The sequence below is a fragment of the Tachypleus tridentatus genome, chromosome 12 (assembly GCF_004210375.1).
Source record: "Tachypleus tridentatus isolate NWPU-2018 chromosome 12, ASM421037v1, whole genome shotgun sequence".
NCBI lineage: Eukaryota > Metazoa > Arthropoda > Merostomata > Xiphosura > Limulidae > Tachypleus > Tachypleus tridentatus.
The window spans coordinates 127828364-127845283 of NC_134836.1; the positions used below are offsets into that span (position 1 = coordinate 127828364).

Genomic DNA, 16920 nt, shown 5'->3' on the forward strand with positions numbered 1-16920 from the left:
TCCAGATGATATTGGGTTCTTTTGTAGTTAATTTCTCGTATCCAGGTGATATTAGGTTTTTTGATGGTTAATTTCGCGTATCCAGATGATATTGTGTTGTTTAATTGTTAATTTCTCGTATCCAGATAATATTGTGTTGTTTGATAGTTTCTCGTATCCAGATGATTTTGTTTTTTGATAAATAATTTCTCGTATATATATGATATTGTGTTGTTTGATAGTTAATTTCTCGTATCCAGATGATATTGTGTTGTTTGATAGTTTCTCGTATCCAGATGATTTTGTGTTCTTTGATAATTAATTTCTCGTGTCCAGGTGATTTTGTGTTCTTTGATAATTAATTTCTCGTATCCAGATGATATTGTGTTGTTTGATAGTTAATTTTTCGTATCCAGATGATACTTGTGTTGTTTGATAGTGAATTTCTCGTATTGAGATGATATTGTGTTGTTTGACAGTTAATTTTTCGTATCCTGATGATTTTGTGTTGTTTGATAGTTAATTTCTCGTATCCAGATGATATTGTGTTGTTTGATAGTTTCTCGTATCCAGATGATTTTGTGTTCTTTGATAATTAATTTCTCGTGTCCAGGTGATTTTGTGTTCTTTGATAATTAATTTCTCGTATCCAGATGATATTGTGTTGTTTGATAGTTAATTTTTCGTATCCAGATGATACTGTGTTGTTTGATAGTGAATTTCTCGTATTGAGATGATATTGTGTTGTTTGACAGTTAATTTTTCGTATCCTGATGATTTTGTGTTGTTTGATAGTTAATTTCTCGTATCCAGATGATATTGGGTTGTTTGGTAGTTAATTTATGGTGTCCAGATGATGTTTGTTTTGGTTTTTTGAATTTCGCACAAAGCTACTTGAGGGCTATCTGTTTTAGCCGTCCCTAATTTAGTAGTGTAAGACTAGAGGGAAGGCAGCTAGTCATCACCATCCACCACCAACTCTTGGGCTACTCTTTTACCAACGAATAATCTGATTGACCTTCACATTATAACGCCCCTACGGCTGAAAGGGCGAGCATGTTTGGCGCGATAGGGATGCGAACTCGCGACCCGCTGATTACGAGTCGCTTGCTTTAACACCCTTGGTCATGCCGGGCCATCCAGATGATATTGGTCTGTTTGATAGTTTCCCGTATCCAAATGATATTAAGAATTATCTACAGGACTCATTCAGAATCTATACGTCCTTTTCTTTTTTGGAGGGAGGGGACTGAGCAAATGTATTCGAGGGATATTTTTTCTAGCCATCTCTAAATTAGAAGTGACAGAATAGAAGGAAGACAGCTTGTCAGCATCACCCACCGCTAATTCTTTGGCTACTCTTTTACCAACGAATAGTGGGATTGACTGCGACGTTATAATGCTACCACTGTTGAAAATCGACCATGTTTGGTGTGACGGGGATTAAAGCCCGCAACTAGGACAATGTGTCGTGGATACTATTTTCACATTTTTTAAACATAATTCCTAATTTCTAGACCATCATTATTTTTTAAGTAACTCAAAAAGACCCAAAGGTTTCCAATAATAATAACCATTTTATTCAATAATTTAGCTAAGCACTTTCATTAACTCAGAAATATCGTGGCGTTCACAATAAAGATTTAATTAACTTAGAAATATCCCAATCTTTCCAGTAACAGTTAACAATAGTGATCGGGTTACTTTACTATTCACTTACACATCTTGATAATGAATAACAGATAAAAAGGATACATAAAAATGTTATATACGTTATGTTGAAATATTTACGTTATATATTTATTAATAGATAATATGTTAAGTTTAATATTAGAAATATACAGGTTTGTGAAATAAGTCGAGATTTTCCATTATTGATGTATGGATATTTGTTCAATCTTTGAGCACTGTGCTGTTCTATAGATAACTGCAAAATATAAAATTCTGGAAAGTTACTTGACACTTGGAGGTTGTATTTTGCTTCAACACTTTAACCACGAGTATTATATTTAATCATTATAAGTAAGAACCAAATATCCTTAAATAAAAAATATTAATATCGCATGACAGGTAAAATATAGAATTTTGCTTGAAGCAGAGCTAATACATGAAGTCGTCACAAAATTTATTTAACAACTTAAAGCTTAACAATGGTATACAATAAGGTTTATAAAAAGGTAACTATGGAAACACGCTACTCTTATCACGTCTTTTAATTTTGTCAGAACAGTTACTGTAGGACATTGGATTTTTTTTGTCCATTTGTCTAAGCTCGTTTAAGCACGACAACGAAACTGTCAGTTGTGTACGGATTTGCTAAATAAGCCCCAAAATAAGCAGACCTGTACAGATCTGACGCAACTGGTGACAAATTGGGAATTCTGTCAGCTGTGTCACTGGCGTTGATTTTGTCTTAGTAGAGAATCGACGAATCACAACAGTATATTTTAATTCAATAATTCGATCCTGTTCGAGAGAGTGTTTACACGACTGTACCCTTATTTACCTGATAACCACTGGTAATTTACCTGGTAATCACTGGTAAGTCGACATTTTAATATGATTCTCATTTCGACGTCAACTCTAAAACTGACAAGATATTCTTTAACACGTCTTATGATCGTTTAAAGATATTTCAAACAAGTTAAAGGTTGCCGATAGACAAATCAGTTGTTTCGCACTAACAACAGCATCTTTCAATGTGGTGGACAATTGTTTGTTGACTTAATTCACAATTTTATCCAGTAACACGATATCTTTGTACCACAGTTATTGTTGTGACCAATAGCATTGCCTCTTCGTAATGTAGTTATATTGTTATTGGCCACTTTTGGCCAGTAACAATACACATTTACAGAAGTTACCTCTTTCGTCTATGCCTTTCCATCTCACCACAGAGCATTTTTTTGAATGCCGACCGAAAATCCGGACTAAATATAGTATAGATAATTGGATTGACCATAGAATTAACGTAGCCTAACCAAAGCAAGAAACTGAATAGTATCGCGCTTGGTTCACATTCGGAGCACAGAGGCATCAGCAGCGCCATCACAAAGAATGGTAGCCAACAAATCACAAAAACACCAGTGATGATGGCGAGCGTTTTGGCTGCTTTGCGTTCACGTTTGGCCTCCAGTGACTCCTTGGTGTGTCTTTTCTTTTTGGGAAGCATCTCCATCGGACTCAGATCTGAAGTTTGACCTGCCAGACCATTTGTTGAGCTACTCATATCTGGGCTGACCGTCTGAGAATTCAAGTTTGAGAAAGATGTCATTTCACTGCAAGAAGGTACCGGTGCTGCCATGGTGGATGACTCTTGACATCTTCGTTTCTTGTGAGATTTCAGAGTCGTACATCCTGGTTTGTGACGAATTCGTTTCCTGGCTTCTCGAAAAATGCGGAAGTACAGAATGAGAATCAGGACTAGAGGGACGTAGAAGGAAGAAAAGGTAGCAAACACTTGATACGCAACGTCCTGGCTGACAAGACATCGCTTTTCCTCTTCCACGCGCTTCAAAAAGTCAGGATCTTTCCACCCAAAGATGGGAGCTAAAGAGACGACAAATGCAACAGTCCATACTGTGAGTATCATGGTACCGATGTGCCGCGCGCTACGGTTTCTGACGTAATCAACTTGCGTCACAGCCCAGTATCTGTCCACCGCAATAACCAGAAGATGTAGAATGGAAGCTGTACAACACAAAACATCAAACGCAGTCCACACATCACAGAGGGCAGCACCTAGGACCCATTCCTGAGTTACCTCGTAAACAGCTCCTAACGGCATCACAAGACATGCCACCATTAAGTCAGCGACTGCTAACGAGAATACTAAATAATTCCCAACGCACCGTAAATTTCGGTCCATAAATATGGCGGCGATGACAAACACGTTTCCGATGACTGTAGCTAGAATAAGAAGTCCAAGAATGACTGAAGTTATAGTCATAAGCAAAACGTCCTCTGTATGACCATGGAGGATACTGGTTTCAGTTAGGTTGTGTGTCAGGTTTTCGTATACAGTGATAGAAAAATTATAAGAATTGTCGTATGCCATTATATCAATGACGTCATTCTCCAGGGAGCTATTACCCAGACTTTTCAATAATATAATTGTTTCGTTCATAATTAATGTTTATGTTCTTCTTACAGAATTAGACTATAAATAAACATCATTACTTACTTCCATAAGAAAATAACAAATTTATGTTGATATTTTTTTATAAAATCACAATTAATTAAAATCGAATTCCAATAATATAAATACTAAATCATATTTCTTTACATTTTACACATTTTTCGGGTGGGAAAATCTAGTTGAAGTGAAACAATATTTAAAATGAACGATAAACATTGTAATGATAACAAGTGAACTGTACAGTATTAGAAATAATATTCTATATCACGTTTCTAAGTTCCGGGAACAATATTAAAATAAAACAATCATCAAAACTGTTAGTGCACAACATCCACAAAACGAACAGTAGTAAGATGAACGAATATACTATAACAGTAATAATTTAGCTGTAATAATGCAGTAAGAACATTCCATTAGCATATCCTGAAGATATGTAATACACATTTTCACAATATATTTAAAACTGTCATTGCAACAGTTAAAAGTCAGAAGAAATGAATGTTCAAGGAGTTTGATTTGTTTTGTCAAGTGTTAACTTTCTTCAAACAAGAAATATGAATATTCCTCCTCATGAGTAAAGCCAGCCTGTTTCAGTGGTGGTCCTTGTAGGAAGAGATATCACAGAGGAATGGTTCATCTGACACGAGTCTTGTTTCATCCAAGCCAATTTCAACAGTTTATTTTTCACCAAGAAAGACAGGTAATTGGATCAGACATTGAAGGAGGTATTTCGAGTTTAAGACTCTTCCTAACCAACCATAAGTTCCACGTGCTTATGACTTGAAGGCAGAAGAAATTAGGCTTACCTGGAATTACAGAATAATTATATATATTTAGTACTTTCAAGACAGAACAATGTCTTCTGCAGACACAGACATTACGAATGTATTAAATATTTGACACAAGTAATGAATATTTAGTGTAAATGTCAGGTACACAAACTAAAATATACTATTACCCTGAAAATCGTTCTGTTTGTTCTTAAGGCAACGCATGAGCATATAGTTAAACGATTTAAGAAACCATGCTCTAGTTAAGCAATAAGAAACGTGTAAGGAAAATATTATTTTAAAATGTCCAGACTTTTCAGTACGATTTTGTCTGCAAGAAAACATAGATATATTAAAGAAGTCGACAGACAGGTGGCGCATTTTAAGTAGGCATGTCGAAGAAGTCGACAGGCAGGTGGTGCATTTTAGACAGACGTATCGAAGAAGTCATCAGGCGGATGGTACGTATATTGGCTCAACATTATAATTCAGATTTATAGATACACAGACTGGCCAACAATAGTTAAAAACAGACAATCTTGGTATTATGTACTGTATGTTTTCGGAGTACAATCGTGAAATACCGAGAGCATAATAAAGAACGGGAAAGAGTCGCTGAATAGTTAATTCACTCAAATATGATAGATGCAAGTCCCAGAATTCCCCTCGCATATTTGTAGGTATGAGAGTAATGAAGTAAGTTAGGGGTTGGTGTGTCCTCCTTCGTTGGTGTGTCTTAAAGAGACAATCATTCCCATTGCAAGCATTGGCTCAATCGAACCGTTACCGTAATTAGATAACTGAAACTCCACAAATTCAAGTATGTCGTTTTTTGTTTGTTTAATTTCGTGCAGAGGTACTACAAGACTATCTATTCTAGTCGCCCCTAATATAGAAATAATAGATAAGAGGGATGCCACCTAGCCAACTCCACTCACGGGCCAAAGGATAAGTCGAATGTCTCTGCCACCAGATCGTGCAAAACCCCTTCAGTGTTTGTTAACGTTTCTGTAGCTTTCAGTGCTTACAGTTATATTAAATGCGCAGCGATATGAAAACTAAAAATTGTGTTTGGTTCAATAGGCTCACATTTCAAGTGTTTGTAACGGACTTTAACACACAAAACCTGAATACGGAACTGTCACAAAGATGTTATAAGAGTAACAGTTAAATCCCATTATCTGGTAAGTAAAGAGCAACCCAAGGGCTGGCTGTCAGTGATCTAGCCTGGCTGTTTTCCCTCTAGCCTATTCAAATCAGAGATGGTTAGCGCAGAAAGTCTCCCATGTGCTTTTACGCGATTTTGTTAGGGTATAAATAACTCTTGAAGTTGTCACCTCGGGGAGTTCTCGATACATGGGGTAGTTTGTTTAAAGTTAACCATAGAGCTACACAATGGGCTATCTGCACTCTCTCCACCAAATGTATCGAACCCCCGCTTCTAGCGTTGTAAATCAGCAGCTTTGCAGTTGTGCCACTAGGGGGCGTATAGGTTAGAAGTGAGAAGTGATGAGAAACCGAATATTCTAGAAATCACATGAAGAAAAATAACTGTAGAAGTAGTATTTGTTTTTAAAGACGGAACCGAATTACTTTACCCTCATTTTAAGTGGTACAGCGGTAAGTCTGCTGACTCAATACTAACCAGAAACTGTTTTTCGATACTCGTGGTGGCCCCAGCATTGTGTAGCTTTATGTTTAACTGCAAACAAATAAACCGTCTTTACTTATATAATTTACCTTCTGTAAAAGAAATCACAACTTTACATGATTAGAATGTAAAATAATTTAAATGCCCACCCATTTTCTATCTAGTTCAATTAAGAATTCGGTTTAAAAAAACAGCAACTCTACTGTTGCTGGATCAAAGACAGTTTATTGAATTCTAAACTTGTCTAAAAGAGATCGGTTTCGTGTGTTGTTTTGAAAGTTTATAATAGAGCTAGGAAAATAATTAAAATAACCCTTAAAACTCGCAGGGTTTAATAAAACAACAACGTTAAAATAATATTTTCAAATTACAACCAGTTTCAGACTTAGGCCTCCGACACCAGGTGATAAAATTTGTAAACAAATAATATCATACAAAACACGAGGCGGTTGAATACGAGTGGACAACCAATACGAACTCTGGAAGAGCCTTAGCATCAAAATCCATTGTGACGTTTCTTTCTTTATTATTTTGTAGTTTAATAATTGACAAGTGGCGCCCCATCTAAAACATAAATATGACTTGGTTGAAAATGAGTCATTGAGTATTTAGGTTATACATAACGAACAGTTTAAAACTGAAGGAAAAAGAAACGACACATCGACCAAACGTTTCGCTAGTCTCAACAAGACGTTTCAACCTCAGTTCAGCCTACGTTACTAACGATAAAATGTGGCCTCCTTCTGATGTTTGTTTTAATCCTAATTTTAAAAGTGTTGCTATGATGGCGAAACGATGCGTTTATGTTTTGAACTTTATTATTTGATGTTGTCATAGTAACGATATTGTCTAGTTGTAATATAATTACAACTGTTACTTTAATACTGGCGAAACGTTGTGTTGATGTGTTATTGTCTTTGTGTTGTTACGTCAATAGGAGTTAAGCACGGGTCAACAGCGGATTGATTTGTTATTATTGTACAACAAGCCAACAGCGGGTCTCCCGATGATACGGCTGTAAGTCTACGAATTTACAACGCTAAAATCAGGGGTTCGATTCCCCTCGGTAGACTCAGCAGATACCCCAACGTGGCTTTACTATAAGAAACACATGCCAACAGTGCATTGACTTGCTATTATCTCATAACGTCAGAACAAAAAGTTTTCAGGTTTTTTTTATAATAATTAATAATCTAACATCTAACTGCAACGCCCCCTACAATACCGTACGCGTTCATACTCTCGTTCCTAAGATGTGTGTCCAGCAACGCTCACGTTCAAACTTTCTCAACGTGAAGATAACCAAAGTAGATCTAAACGTTGTTCTGTACTTTAATTAAAGTTTTAATATATATACCCGTTGTTTTAATATCTATACCAGCCGTTTTAATATATATACCAACCATTTTAATATCTATACCAGCTGTTGTAATACCTATACCAGCTGTTTTAATATCTATACCAGCCGTTTTAATATATATACCAGCCATTTTAATATCTATACCAGCTGTTGTAATACCTATACCAGCTGTTTTAATATCTATACCAGCCGTTTTAATATATATACCAGCCATTTTAATATCTATACCAGCTGTTGTAATATCTATACCAGCCGTTTTAATATCTATACCAGCTGTTGTAATACCTATACCAGCTGTTTTAATATCTATACCAGCCGTTTTAATATCTATACCAGCTGTTTTAATACCTATACCAGCCGTTTTAATATCTATACCAGCTGTTGTAACATCTATACCAGCCGTTTTAATATCTATACCAGCCGTTGTAATATCTATACCAGCCGTTTTAATACCTATACCAGCCGTTTTAATATCTATACCAGCCGTTTTAATATCTATACCAGCTGTTGTAATATCTATACCAGCTGTTTTAATATCTATACCAGCTGTTTTAATATCTATACCAGCTGTTTTAATATCTATACCAGCTGTTTTAATATCTATACCAGCCGTTTTAATATCTATACCAGCTGTTGTAATATCTGTACCAGCTGTTGTAATATCTATACCAGCCGTTTTAATATCTATACCAGCTGTTTTAATACCTATACCAGCCGTTTTAATATCTATACCAGCTGTTGTAATATCTATACCAGCTGTTTTAATATCTATACCAGCTGTTGTAATATCTATACCAGCTGTTGTAATATCTATACCAGCCGTTTTAATATCTATACCAGCTGTTTTAAGAATACATTTTAGGCTTTTGTTTCAGTTTTCAAAATTGTCTAAGTATATGAAACGTCTATTTTAATATAAAGCTATCAAACTATATTTTGGCTAATAAATGTTAAAGTTATACAACTATCCAGTTCAGACTACGCAACGTCACGCACATTTTACTTCAGTCTATAAATTATTGTTCACGAACCAACTTAAAGCCCACGTGTTTTAATATCATATGCTTACCACAAAGTTTCTGTGCCCAGAATTATCCACTGAAAGATACGAAAAAATAAAATTATCTCTAGATGTTAGAAACTGAATAGATAAACACTATCTGTGGAATCACATTTGCGTCCTTGACATTAAATAAAGGTATGTCGTATGTCTAATGTTATTTCACGTTTATCTGCAAGGCATCACACGGATTTCTATCTAATGATATTCAAGTTTACATGCAGTTTGACAAGAAAATGTTCGAGAACAGTCTTTATTGACAGCGTCACGTGCTCCTGCTTCTATGAGACACAAGTTATTCCAATTAACCTGAACGTTGATTTCAATACATATCCGTACAGTTCTCAGTTCTGAACACCTCTCATTAACTTCAATGTGTCCCGTTCAACAAAACCGATAATCAGTGCGTGCCACGTTACAAAGTTCCGTGCGTTTCTGTCTGATGATAAACTGGAATGAACACGATAATACGTTAGAATCGTTTAGTCTAAACATGCTTGGCTCTATAAAACTTTACTTGTTTTACTTCTACGCTAAACGACTTGCAGACTTTTTTATGCACTCGCAATTTCAGTCCTACCTGACATCTGGTGAATTTTTCTTTAATTATAATTGAGAGATCGACGACTTACCTTTTTTTTTAATGGAGGGAACATTTTTCTCTGTATATTTGTACTTTGTGTTTTACGGGAAGCTCCAGAGGTTACACGCCGCCGTCCCAAGTTTTGAACTACAGAACAGAAGGAAGGCAGCTAATCAGCGATGTCCTTACCGCCAACCACCCGCGTCAGGACAATGATTTATTTTATGGCACCTACAGTTTAAAGTACCGAAAATATTTTACATTGTCGCACGGTTTCGAACTCGGCTCAGCAGTTCCGACATCCAGAGCTCTACAATATACCAGCAAGTCCTGCTAATTGGTTAGCCAAGTAGTTCTAAGTTATGGTTAGCTAAGAATGTAACTTACAGGCCTCCGATCTAACAATTTAATGTAGGAGATACTGATATATAGATTTCAATAGAAAAAACGAACAGTATATTACAATTTTTGATATTATCTTCTGGAATGCACTAATTTATCAATAACGCAAGATATATTAATTTTCTCCAAAAATTATTATTCCAGATGTATTGATAAACTAGCTTGTTGGAGTACCAGTCGCCTGGACATAAGTTACACAGTTATGATTATCTTAGGACATAGAAATTTGCCTCCCTTATATGTGGTCCGGCATGGCTAGGTGGTTAAGGCGCTCGCCTCGTAATCTGAGGGCCACGGGCTGGAATCCCCATCGCACCAAACATGCTCATCATTTCAGCCGTGGGGTGTTATAATGTGACGGTCAATCCCACTACTCATTGTTAAAAGAGTAGCCCAAGAGTTGGCAGTAGGTGGTGATGACTAGCTCCCTTCCCTCTAGTTTTACACTGCTCAATTAGAGACTGCTAACGCAGGTAGCCCTCGTGTAGCTTTGCGCGAAATTCAAAACAAACCGAACCGTTATTCAAAATGTAAAACCGCAACTTCGTACGTGTCTCCTTAACAAACGTTCATATCAAATTTGGCGGAGATCCATCAAAAGGGGACCAAGTAAAAAAAACCAACAAGAAATAAAAGTCACTGAACACAAAACATGGACCTAATGAACCTCTATACCAATATTGTTGAAGGTCCATCCAAACCTTGAGAAGCATTTATATGGACATACATAAGACAGTACTATTACATTTATACAGATACGCCCAAAACCGCAGAACAAAAAATAAAAGTAATATACAATTTGATAAGTCATTTCAAACAATGTAAGTATTGCTAACTTTACCAGTTATTAGGCTTAAGGTATTTTCAGACTACGTCAAAGCTGTTAAAACTCAATATATTTTCTCCTACGGCTCAGCAATAACAAGAACTTATTGTGGTGAACCATTAAAATATTGACACAAATACGTTACGTTAAACAGCTAGAAATAACCAAGATAACTCGACAAAAATACAGAACACAAACACATATATGAAGTAATGAGGCACATAAAAGATAAGACATATGTCTGTGAATTTTTTTTTTCTACAAGGCCATTTTATTATGTGATACCTTATTAAGTACAGTATCAAATTAAGTCGAATCTTTTTCCGGTTTTCGCACGTGTTTACTTTGCTCCGTCACGTTGTAAATTTCGTTACGTTCAGGGTTTGTTAGCTAGAGCAGCAGGTGAACCGTTTAATTAAAAGGTAACAAGTGTCAAGCCTGTAACATGGATTTTTATAAAAACACACTGACAGAATAAGTAACGTAATTAGAGGCTTGATTTCTGCACAAATACAAGCTTGAATATCGTACGAAATCATACACTTCCCGCACCAGTTTCATCGTTTTAACACGTGTAAATATACGCTCGTGGTCTATCATCACAGCAACACAGAATAAATCAAACTGGAAATTGATGTGTTGAACCATCAAGAACGTTTCGAAACATATACGAATGTTTGGGTATTTTGTATTTGACTACATAAATTGTATAAAATATAAAAGGTAGTTCTGTATACTTAAGTTAATTAATTAAAAGAGTTAAATGACCTCCCTAGACTAGTTACATATGAAATTAAGTACGTAGAGCTTTGAATTAATATGACGTGTGGGGCGTCTCAATGGTTGTGAGGTTACACTTAAGGTCAAACCTTTTATAGAAGACAACATACCCACCAAACATCTATAATTCAAAATACCCTTTGAACTGAATGGTCTGATAAAAAAATGACAAACCGATCGATTTATCTAATAAGAGAAACTAGGTATCGGAGGTACCGATCGATTTATCTAATAATAGAAACTAGGTATCGGAGGTACCGATCGATTTATCTAATAAGAGAAACTAGGTATCGGAGGTACCGATCGATTTATCTAATAAGAGAAACTAGGTATCGGAGGTACCGATCGATTTATCTAATAATAGAAACAAGGTATCGGAGGTACCGATCGATTTATCTAATAAGAGAAACTAGGTATCGGAGGTACCGATCGATTTATCTAATAAGAGAAACTAGGTATCGGAGGTACCGATCGATTTATCTAATAAGAGAAACTAGGTATCGGAGGTACCGATCGATTTATCTAATAAGAGAAACTAGGTATCGGAGGTACCGATCGATTTATCTAATAATAGAAACAAGGTATCGGAGGTGAATATGAAAACTCTATAAAGAAATGGAGAAATTCAGAAACAAAACACAAACACTGCTGTCTGAGAGGGGGGCCGAGAGGTCAAAGGTCCATTCCCCAAATGATTTGTAAAGCAGAGTGCTGCTAACCTTACATAAATGGTGACATCATCCGTACGTCCCTACTTTTAGAAACTCCCCCACACATTTACTCGCCTCCGGGAAGTGAACGTGAGATTTCTCGGATTCTTGGCATAGGGTCCTTCAAGACGGCAGGAGATCTGTAGATCCTAAGTACCACATTGATCGTTGATTTTGTGACAGCCACTGGTGGCCTTCGTCGATTTTTCTGCCGCTACTTGCTTGTTTACTAATTCAAATCATGACTTAAACAAACCCCACAGTATGTAAAACCCCTTCACTTCAACATTTCTCCTGCGTACGTATATATTTTTTAAAGCTGTTTTTTTATCACGAAGCCCAACTTAACATATAAATCATAAGCGCCCCCGGTTAATTTTGCCCCTGAACTCCGGCTTGGAGTCAGATAATTTTAAACCGAAATATCTGTCACGTTCTCTGCTCTGCTTACACACATTTACTCAATACAAGTCGGATGAATTTGAATCTAATGTGTTAGTTGAAAAGTTATCACAGCACCACCTAGACTCAACTTTGCAGTTATAAATGCTGTACAAAATAATATATACTAAACAGTCCGTATAAAATAGCACTTTATACTAAACACACTGTATTTTGTACAGAACATTCTATACGAATTTTTCATTTTTATTCAGGAAATTAACATATATTACTTTATTTAGAAAACTGTGAAAAGTTAGATCGAAATGTGTACGAAACACGTTCCATAGTTTGAACGGTTTCACACACGTTTTTATAAATCTTGAAATGTAATTTCCCTTTGTAGTGTTCTAACTTTAGAATTATGTTCTAACTGTAGAATTCTGTTCTAACTGTAGAATTATGCTCTAACTGTAGAATTCTGTTCTAACTGTAGAATTGTGTTCTAACTGTAGAATTGTGTTCTAACTGTAGAATTCTGTTCTAACTGTAGAATTGTGTTCTAACTGTAGAATTATGCTCTAACTGTAGAATTCTGTTCTAACTGTAGAATTCTGTTCTAACTGTAGAATTGTGTTCTAACTGTAGAATTATGCTCTAACTGTAGAATTCTGTTCTAACTGTACAATTCTGTTCTAACTGGAGAATTGTGTTCTTAACCACAAATGGAAAATATTGTGCTTTTCCTAAGTTTAATCTCTATGCAAAAGTTCCTAAACTAAACATTATTTTCTTTTACGTTTTGTTTAAGGGTCTTGTACAGTAATTCCTGTTTAGTGTAATTGTTACAGCTATTTTACTCCTTTGTAGTTAACTGTAAATAAAAACAGTTCTTTGAAGCCTTTTCTTCGTAACTAGCGTATTTGAAAAATTAACCAAATATTACAGATAAATTAGAGAAGATGAACGTATTCTATACATGTCAACATGAACTGAATCAAATCTGCTCAGGGAAATGTTTAATAAAATAAATCAAATATGATTTTAAAAATTAAAACATTCTATTATAATTACTAATTTAAATAGATAAATAAAACGCTCATACCCAAAAGTTTAAATACCAGTTTCGTATCTTAAGTACACTCTTTAGTTTCCTCAATTAAACACTTTAACAAGTTAGAACTAGCATTCATATTTTGAAATACTAGTTCCGTCGATTAGGGATCAAGCATAGCTATTCACACTCATTCGTTCGTTCCGTCTTCGTTAAAATCTTCATTTTTATTATTCTATCTTCGTAGAGATTATATTCTGCATCGTTATCTTGGCAGATGGACTAAGAACTAACCAAAATTTAACATGCCACCCGAACTTCGTGAGATATTATTGGGTTTATGGACGAAAATGTCTTTAACATCAAGAGTACCTAATTGACAAAATTATGCATTTTTATGTTCATAATAAATAATAATACATTTAACTAGTTATTGTCAGTACCGGCTTATTTTCAATTTTGATCTAAGTAGGTATCTTATCCTGATTGGAAGTGCCTTCCTATAGTTCAGAGATGTATCTAAAGGATGGTATTGTTAAAAGTGTGTGTTTTTCTTGTAGCAAAGCTACATTGAGCTATCTGCTGAGTCTACCGAGAAGAATCGAACCCGTGATTTAACGTTGTGAGTCCGAAGACCCAAGCGAGGGACTGTAATGTTAAGAATCAGGTTTTGATACCGTGGACGGTAGAGCACTGACAGGCCATTGCGTAGCATTACAATGAACCAATAAAGATAATTATTGTCTCCAGGACGTTTCTTGGTAACACACTGTCACCCAAAGAAACCGTATTAAACAATCATTTATTGACTGATAGCAGACGTTTCTTTGTCCCAAGTCTTCCTTAAGTTATTTATCAACAAGTACGTGTCCAGGATCAGGTCTCCGAAAGTGGTCAGTTCTGGATACGATTGATGTCACAATGTAGGTTTGTTTATTTCGGAATTTCGCGCAAAGCTACACGAGAGCTATCTGCGCTAGTCATCCCTAATTTAGCAGTGTAAGACTAGAGAGAAGGCAGCTAGTCATCACCACCCACCGCCAACTCTTGGGCTATTCTTTTACCAACGAATAGAGGGATTGACCGTCACATTATAACGTTTCCACGATTAAAAGGGCGAGCATGTTTGGTGCCTCGGGGATTCGAACCCGCGACCTTCAGATTACGAGTTGAACGCCTTAACCTACCTGGCCATGTCGGGCCGTCACAGTGTAACCAATGTTAGAAGTATCTACATCTTCCTCGTTCGCCACGTGGTACAGTTCAGTCTAACAAATCGAAAGCTAGCACTAAATAAATACAACTTTGTGTCCGAGAGTCTTGAAACTTCATTCACTCTCGAAGAATGATTTTGTCGTGGATTCTTAACTAATGACCATTTATTTGCTGATGAAAAGATTAAACCGATTAACATTTCTACTAAAATAAACTATTTTAACCTTTTAAGTTACCAGAAATAACTTAACATTATCGATAAACCTGATTATTTACTCGGAACCCCTTTGTTTTTTTCCTTGTCATCCTGAAATTGAAAGGATGAAACACACTAATGTTTATTTTTATTTTTATCTTTTGTAATTAAAACCATTGTGTACGAGAGTAGATCTAGAAACCTCAGTAATACAAAAACACTTTTTAGGCTTATCACTACTGACTTCTTGCCCTAAATGGAACTTGATTGAATAAAAACTCAATTGCTAAACATCGACGTGGACTTACAGTTCAGTCTTCTTAGCGCTCCGAGTCTCCGTGCGTTTCGTGTCTTCCCACACGTGTGAAGCGCCGAGTGACTAGTTCAAGACACACGTCCCACTTAAAATGTTCCGGAACTAATTCAACTGATAGTGTGCCTCAGATACGTGACGTCACCAACATGGGCGGGGCTTAATCGTTCCCAACCATTGAAAATTAATCTACCCTACAAAAAACGTGAGTGGATTTGGTATCAGGCTAACTACAGTTTAGCAGAGCTTCTGTATATAAAACATTAGGTAATTGGTTTTGTGATTGGTAAAGCGTACACGAACATAGGCAATAACGGTACAATGATAAATGTCGTCACAAACTACTTGGTTTGGGCCATACTGAAACACACATCTATATAATATTTAATACTTCGCAGCATTAACAAAATCAGAAAAGTGGGAACCAATGGTTAATGGAGTTAACAAAATGGGCCACATTAGAGTAAAATAATAATAATTTGTTTTAAATTACTGCTTATTAAAGAAAACACTCATAAGTTAAATCGCTAATAACTACATGGTTAATGATTAACATTTTAAGACTACGAATACTAGAATTCATGGTTCGCGTCTCGTCACTGTAAAAAAAAAAAGGCGTTCTACACCTTGGGATGTGCTATGGAAGGGATTCAGTAATCGGTCAGACGAAAGGAGACAAAGATTTGGCGGTGGGTGCTGTTGATTAGCTGCCCTCCTACTTTATAAGCTGAAAATTAAAGGTGACCATGCGCAAACACCCATTGACTACATTTATGTGGAACTTATAACCAAACAACAATTTAACGAAGAGGGTGATCTAAGGAAAAGTATAGTGTACTCTCGTAGCACACACCTACCCCCAAAAAAGTACACCAAACGAAACGTGCCGAAAAGTTGCTATTTAGTTTCGCCATATTCTGTATAACGTCATAAGTCTGTTGCTATGGCAACCAATATGTCGAATGATGGAGAGGTTACTTTTTATTTTGCTGTCACTATTGATACAAAGCGACAACGCTATTGAAGCTGGCTGTTTTAAAATATTTTTAATCAACTCAAAGTGACTTAAAGTGGCAATAATTATTCTTTGATTGGACTGACATCAGAAGCCCAGGCGGAGATCCAAGCAGTTAAAAAAAATACTGTGTATACATTTTTTTCACGACCCACATATCTTTGGGTTTTTATCTTTTCATATTGTTTGCCACTTACTAATCAGTGAAAACGAGTATATAGTAAACAAATTCACGTCGTTTTGAACTATCGGATTAGACTTATCCGGTTTTAAGTATCTGATGACCACTACAAGACTACAAGATAAAACTGACTGCCAAAAGAATTGTAGTGTCATTTGAAATACAATATAACTCAAATACAATATAACTTAAACATAACTCAAATATAGCTTAAATATTTCCACTATAGTTTCTGATTTATTTATCTAAATATAGCCTTTAAATATCTTACATCACAAGAAGTTTGAGTGTCCCGTAAGCTTCAGC

General features: G+C 35.8%; 1 pseudogene across 2 annotated transcripts; it reads right to left on the reverse strand.

The window, feature by feature from the left end:
• Positions 1–1583: 1583 nt before the first annotated feature.
• On the reverse strand, positions 1584–15530 carry LOC143234657 (5-hydroxytryptamine receptor pseudogene; annotated as a pseudogene). Of its 2 annotated transcripts, XR_013018746.1 has the most exons (3): positions 15414–15530; positions 9591–9688; positions 1584–4923 (listed from the first exon to the last, which is right to left on the reverse strand). The product of XR_013018746.1 is annotated as a 5-hydroxytryptamine receptor pseudogene, transcript variant X2 (transcript). The 2 variants fall into 2 exon arrangements; XR_013018745.1 differs by lacking the exon at positions 9591–9688 and having other exon boundaries at positions 15414–15499.
• Between the last annotated feature and the right edge of the window lie 1390 nt (positions 15531–16920).